Here is a 7,680-nt window from a genome sequence, read left to right as displayed (position 1 = left end):
AAAAAAAAAAAAAATTAGCAGGGTGTGGTTGCACATACCAGTAGTCCTAGCTACTGACGAAGGATCACTTGAGCCCTGGAGATCAAGGCTTCAGCAAACCATGGTTGCATCACTGCAGTCTGGGCTGCAAGGCAAGACCCTGTCTCTAAAAATAAATAAATAAATAGCCAGACATGGTGACTCACGCCTGTAATCCCAGCACTTTTGGAGGTGGAGATGACAGGATTGCCTGAACCCACAGATTTGAGACCAGCCTGGGCAACATAGCAAGACCTCGTCTCTACAATAAATCAAAATATTAGCCGGGTGTGGTGGTGCACACCTGTAGTTCTAGCTACTTGGAAGGCTGAGGGGTAAGAATCACCTGAGCCCAGCAGGTCAAGGTTACGGTGACCATGAGCATGCCACTACACTCCAGTCTGGGCGATAGAGTGACACTCTGACTCAAAAATAAATAAATAAATAAATAAAGGATACCAAAAAAGCATGATTGAGGTAAGAACCAGCTGGCTTTGCACCTGCACACCTGCCCTTGTTTACCGAGTGTGAGTTTAACCCTTTTTTCCCCTGGATACATAGCAGAAGCCAGCACCCCATGCCATGTGGACTGAGTATTGCTGAGCAAGGGAAAAAGTCCTATGTTGTGGTCTCATCTCTTGATAAAAACTACTAGCCATTGTGATCCTCACCTTCAAAAGCCTTCCACATAGTTCATTCCTTCCCTGAGGCCAGGCCCAGGGGCTCAGTGTCTGGCCCTGTCTTTTCTCCTTCATTCCATAAATGCCAGGTCCATGAACACAAACTTCAGACTGGCCCTCAACACCTAAAGATAGGAATTCCCCATTCCTTGACTGGGGAATTCCCACAGCCTCTCTATACTTCCTCAGCTTGGGTCAAGCTTTCACTATCTAAAAACCTCCCCTAGCCCCAAAATGAAACCAACATGGTGCTGGGTTCTTTGTACATGTGATTCATTTAATTTTCCACCAACCCTCTGGTGTAGGGAAGGCTATTTACTATATCCATTTTACAGATGAGAAAATTTTGGCTCCAAGATGCTAGGTTGTTGGCCAGAGATAAAGCTAATAAGACAGACCGGGTCTGCCTGACACCCGTGTAGTGTTCTCAATACTTTATTTATTTTTAAAATTATTCTGCACACCCAGGACGTCTCCGTGGTCCAGCTCTGGATCATGGTAGAGGCTTACAAATGTTGGTCTCTGTTGAAGTTTTGCTTCATAGCTTTTTGGCTGGAATCAGGGTGTTTGGGTCCCAGATCCACCTTATTCTCTAGTCTTTTGTGACCTTGGGCAACTCGCCTCACTGAAGTCTCTTGTTTTTGATCTAAAAAGAGCCACATCACAATATAGACTCCTCAGGGCTTGTGATAAGGGCACAATGAGATGAGAAGCTTCTGGGCCTGGTGGTCAGCACCAAGCCTTCTCTTAGGGCAGCCAGTGATGCCTTGGGGCCGCGCTGCCTGGCAAGAGCACTCCTCTGCAAAATGGGAACCCACTGGAGTATTTTCTGTTTGAAATGCAAGTCCAGCCGGGCTTGGTGGCTCAGCCTGTAATCCTGCGCCTTGGGAAGCTGAGATGAGTGGATTGCCCGAGCCCGCGGGTTCGAGATCCGCCTGGGCAACTTGGTGAGACCTCATCTCTACAATAAATCAAAAATTAGCTGGGCGTGGTAGCGCGCACCCTGTAGTTCCAGCTATTTGGAAGGCTGCGTGGTGGCCGGGAGCGGCCACTGCACTTCAGTCTGGGCGACAGAGTGAGACTCCAACTCAAAAAAAAAAAAAAAGAAATGCAAGTCCATGCCCTTTCCCCTTCTGAAAATGATGCCTTGCTGTTTGTGACCATCCCCCTCATTGCTGATTTTATTTTATTTTTTGCCTTATTTCCCCACCAAGGCTTCCTTTAACTTGACATATCCAACTTTTGCTTCAGTCCAGCTACTCAACCCTGGCGTTTCCCAAGTGGCTGGCTCCTGCAGACCTTTAGACCTGACTAGGAACTAGGAGAAAGAGACCAGAGCAGGAATTGACCCCTGAAGACCTGAGTCTGTTCACTCTTCTTACCTCCCCTGCCCACTCCCAACAAAAGAATCCCAGGTTATCATCCAGAAGCTGCCACAGGGTGAGGTAATAAAACAGATGACTGCCTGCCCATGTGATGGCGGGTGAATCATCCCCAGGCATCTGTGAGACTGAGGGTAAACGTGAAAGGGATTAAAGGTAAAACCGGCTTGACCACGTGATCAGTGCAGTTGGACATTATCCACAGGTGACTGAGCTGCAGGAATCTGAACTGAAGACAGGAAGCCCAGGCTTCTCCGGCCTTGTTCCCGGGGTAGTGTCTGGCTCCCACGGGGTTGAGTGGAAGGAGACAGGTGGGCTATGTTGGGTCCAGCAGACGGGACCACAGGCCACACTTTTCTTACTAAAAAAAAGGCCACTTCCAGGTGGCCCAGAGGAGTCTCCTCCGCCTGGGACAGGGTCTTGCTTTTTTTCTTTTTTCTTTTGAGTTGGAGTCTCACTGTGTCGTCCAGGCTAGAGTGAGGTGGCATGCTCACAGTTACCGCAGCCTCGACCTGTTGGGCTTAGGCAATCCTTCTGCCTCAGCTTTCCAAGTAGTTGGAACTATAGGCGCACGCTACCACATCCAGCTAATTTTTTGATTTATTGTAGAGACAAGGTCTTACCAACTTGGCCAGGCTGGTCTTGAACCCCTGGGCTCAGGCAATCCTCTCTCCTCAGCCTCCCAAAGTAGCTGGAACTAGAGGCTTGAGCCACTGAGCCCAGCCTGTCTTGCTTTTAAAAATGGCACCCACTCAAATCCTTTCCCCCACAGCAACTGCAAAGAAGAAAGGCCATTTTCCACACACGTGTTTTAGAGCATTTCAGAAGCAGGGTGACATTCCAGGAAAATGGCAGAGAGGAGAAATTAAATGTTAAAAAAAAAAGGAACAGAGATGTGAGCGGTAGGGTTTCCTGTTAGCATCTGTGTTCTTCAGGGAACGGAGGCTGAACGGACCTCTGCTGTGACTTGTCTTCCGGCTCTGTGGCTGTCCCTCCCTACCCCATGCCGTCCCTCCCACGCATTCTGGGGAGCACATACAGTTATGTTCCGTCATGGAGCCAATCATGTCCCCTTTCCTGAGTCATGCATTATTGAAGGTTCATAATTGTGCCTTGAACTTTTTTTTTTCCAACAATGGGAAAACATGTCCTAAGTCAGAGAAAATTGGGGTGGAAGAAACCCTGGTAACATGAGAACTGAGGCAGAAGAGATGGTTTTTTTTGTTTACCTCTGGGTCCTCAGTACTTTATACAGTCCTGGAAAAGAAATGGAATTAAGACTAACACAGCCAGCCGGGTTCGGTGGCTCAGCCTGTAATCCCGCACCTTTGGGAGGCTGAAGTGAGTGGATTGCCTGAGCCTGCGGGTTCGAGACCCGCCTGGGCAGCGAGACCTCATCTCTACAATAAATCAAAAAAAATCAGCCGGGCGTGGTAGCGCATACCTGTAATTCCAGCTACTTGGAAGACTGAGGCGGAAGGATTGCCGGAGCCCAGCAGATCGAGGCTGCAGTGGCCGGCAGCGGCCACTGCACTCCAGTCTGGGCGACAGAATGAGGCTCCAACTCAAAAAAAAAAAGACTCGCACAGCCTACTCATGTTACAAACAGGGAAATGGAGTTTCTATGAATAATGACTTATCATTGCCCCTGTTCCTACTGGACCCATTTTATAGATGAGTAAACTGAGACTCAGAGAGGCAAAGTGACTTTCCTACAGTCGTGTAATAAACAATAGTGCCCAGATTCTAACTCAGCTGTTTCCAGTGGATTTTTTACTCTAAGATCTCCAACCATCTGAAATTAAGAATGCCTGTGAAGGAGAAACTTCAGGGTCACAGCCCAGCTGGAAGTGAATGGAGGAGCAGCCAGGACATGCGTCTTGAACTCCTGCTTTCATTTAGGTTGTATGTCTATTGGGAGTGGATGAAGGAGACTCTGGAGGTTGGGAAAGTACAGGAAGGCTGGTCATTTTATAGTGAGAGGGTGGAGTTGAGTTGGGGGTTCTGAATTCTAAGCAGAAGAGAGGCAGACTTGATTTTTGACCACCTGCCCAAGGCTGTCAGCATGACCCACCTGGGGAGGCTGAGGTGGGTGAATGTCTTGAGGCCAGGAGTTCGAGATCAGCCTGGGCAACATAGTAAGACTCCGTCTCTATAAAAAATTAGCTGGGCATGGTGGCACACTCCTGCAGCACCAGCTTCTCAGGAGGCTGAGGCAGGAGGATCGCTTGAGCCCAGCTGTTTGAGGCTGTAGTGAGCTATGACGGCACTTCACTCCAGCCCAGATGACAGAGGAAGACCTTGTCTCTAATAAATAAATAAACAAATAAACAATTTAAAAGACCCACCTGGGAGAAGGAGGTCAGGGGATTTCACAGCCTCAGCTGTCTCCATGGAGAGAGAGGCACTTTGCTCCCAGTGTTGCCTGTCCCCCCTCCCCTCTTTTTTCCTTGCTGGTTCCTCTATTAATGGAACGGGATTTCTCCGAGAGGAGAGGCTGTCCTGGGGCTGGCAGGAGAGGTTGAGTCCATCCTGCTTCTGACTCTCATCAAGGAACTCTCTGGGGACTGGGAGCTGTTGTGTCTTTCACCAGGAGGAAATGAACAACACACTCACAGAGGGAGGAGGTGGAGATGCAATCTCAGTTTCCAGGTGGGGGTGTGGAGAGGCGGAAGCCAGTGTGTGTGCAGGGGCGGGAGTTCTCAAGGCAGAGCTTTCCCCACTCCCATCCCAGCAACAGAAGCAGAGCCCTGGTGGGAGACGGGGGTTGGGGACAAGTGCAGTCCCCAGCAGGCTGATATTTATAGAGCACGCATCGCCATGGTACCCAGCGCTTAAATTAAACCCCAGCACGACTGCTTAGAGACGCATGGGATGCCACCCGCTACCTGTCCACTGCACGTTCTGATGCCTCATCCTCAGAACATCAACACATGAAGGATAAGCAAACAGCAGGAAAAGTTCAGGGTTGGGGCCCAAACCCAGAGAGCCTGCCTCGACAGGTGGCGGGGTGGGGTTGCATAAAAAACATGGGCAGAAAAAAAAGTCCATCTCCAAACCTTGGCTCTGCATATCTGGCAGGAGACGACATCTGAGCCTCAGTTTCCTCTCCTGTAAAATGAGAGCAACAACACCTAACTCACCGTTGAGTCATGACAACTCAGTGAACTGGGGTAGGTAAATTGCTTAGCTCAATCTCAGTTCCTGAAATATAAAAGTTTTTTAGCTTTTTTTTGTTTGTTTTTTTGAGTCAGAGTCTGGAGTGCAGTGGCACACTCAGGCTGGAGTGCAGTGGCACACTCACGGCTACCACAGCCTTGACCTTCTGCCTTCTGGGCTCAGGTGATCCTTCTGCCTCAGCCTTCCAAGTAGTTGGAACCACAGATGTACTACACCACCACACCCAGCTAATTTTTTAAAATTTATTATAGAGACGAGGTCTCGCCAAGTTGCCCAGGCTGGTCTCGAGCCCATTGACTCAGACACTCCTCTTGCATCAGCCTCCCAAAGTGCTGGGGTTATAAGTGTGAGCCACCACGTCTGGCTCAGAAATTCTTTAAAGGTAGGTTCCCTTCCCCTCTCAGGTCTTTCATTCATTTATACAACAAAGCTTTTTTGGCTGTTTGTGGTGTGCCAGGCAAGGTACTGAGACACAAGAGTGGTTTCTGGTCTCATAACTTATTGTTTAGTAGAGGAGACATACAACAAAGTCAACAAATGAACGTATTATTGCAAGTTGTTATCAATGATATGAAGGAAAGAGTGCTCCGTGAAGAATTTGGTAGGGTGAGGGTTGGTTGAAAATACTTTCTTCCCTCCCTCCCTCCCTCCTTCCTTTCTTTCCTTTTTCCTTCCTTTCTTTCCTTCTTTCCTTCCTTCCTTCCTTCTTTCTTTCTTTCCTTCTTTCTTTCTACTTTATTTTCCTTCCTTCCCCCCTTATTTCCTTCCTTCTTTCCTTCTTTCTCTCTCTCTCTCTTTTTCTTTCAGCTCCCAGGCTGGAGTACAGGGGCATGATCATAGCTCACAGCAGTTTTGACCTCTTGGGCTCAAATGATCCTCACTCTTCAGTCTTCCAAGTAGCTGGGATTACAGGTGTGTGCCACCACACCTGGCTAATTTTTTTTTTTTTTTTTTTTTTAGCAATAGGGTCTCACTATGTACCCTAGACTGGTCTCAAACGCCTGGTTTTAAGAGTGAGCCGTTGCCAGAAATCTACTTTAGTCAAGGCCAGAGGAGGCCATTGTGGGGAGGTGACATTTAAGCTGGGGTTTCAAGTAGCCAATAATATGAAGGGCCAAGGCTGGGCACAGTGGCTCATGCCTATAATCCCAGCACTTTGGGAGGCCAAAGTGAGAGGACTGCCTGAGCCTGCAGGTTCGAGGCCAACCTGGGCAACTTGGCAAGACCTCATCTCTACAGTAAAAAAAAAAAAGAAGGACCAAAGAACATTCATTCTAGGCTAAAGGAATATAGCAGGTATAAAGACCCTGAAGATATGGTGTGTTCAACATCCCCAAAGAGCCCTATTCCCATTCCACTGAAAACCACAGGAGGCTGCTCTACATGGACACACCCAAGCTAGAAGGTGGTAGCCCTAAAATCCCACAATATTCCCTGATCCTAAACCTGTGGCTTTCTGGGCTATCATCTCCAGCCTGATCCAGATGCACAGAGTCCCTGCTCCCAGCCCTGGTTTCTCAGCTGCAGTTGCCTCAAGGTTCAATAAGGCCTTGTAAAGTTTGGATACTTTTGCTTATTCTGTCTTTAGTTCTCAGAAATTTAAATATGTGTCGTGGTATTGTATGGATTTCTTTGGGTTTATCTTGTTTGGGGTTCACTCAGCTTCTTGAATCTGTGTTTTATGCTTCCTATTATTTTTATTTTTACTTTTTTTTTGTAGATATGGTATCTCACTAAGTTACCCAGGCTGGTCTCAAACTCCTAGCCTCAAGCAATCCTTCCACCTCGACCTCCCAAATTGCTGCAATTATAGGCAGGAGCTACTGTGTCTGGCCTATGCTTCCTGTAAAAAGTTGGGACATGTTCAGCCATTATTTCTCTGAGTCCTATTACAACCCCACTCTCCTTCTTCACTCCTCTGGGACTCCATCATCATTACTGTCCCATGGGACCCTGGAACTCTGTTCATGTGTTTTCAGTCTACTTCCGCTCTGTTGCTCAGATTGGGTCATTTGTATTGTTCTATCTTCTGGTTCACTGGTGCTCTTCTTTCTGGCTCCTCTATTCCACTGTTGAGTCCATCCACTGAGCTTTTTACTTCAATTGTTGTGTTTTTCTGTTCTAATATATTCATTTGGCTCTCCTTTATGTCATTTATTTCTTCCCTGAGACATTATTTCTTTGTTGAGGTTTTCTGACTTTTAAATTTGTTTCAAGTGTGTCCATAACCACTCACTGAAGCATTTTACCACGACTGCTTTAAAAATCTTTGTCGGTTGGTGGCTCAGTCTGTAATCCCACGCCTTTGGGAGGCTGAAGTGAGTGGATTGCCTGAGCCCGCGGGTTCGAGACCTGCCTGGGCAGCGAGACCTCATCTCTACAATAAATCAAAAAATCAGCTGGGCATGGTAGCGCATGCG

This window comes from Carlito syrichta, unplaced genomic scaffold (genome assembly GCF_000164805.1).
Source record: "Carlito syrichta isolate Samal-C Ts95f unplaced genomic scaffold, Tarsius_syrichta-2.0.1 Scaffold301542, whole genome shotgun sequence".
Taxonomy (NCBI): domain Eukaryota; kingdom Metazoa; phylum Chordata; class Mammalia; order Primates; family Tarsiidae; genus Carlito; species Carlito syrichta.
The sequence above is the reverse complement of the archived record's forward strand: the minus strand, read 5'-3'. Positions refer to the sequence as shown.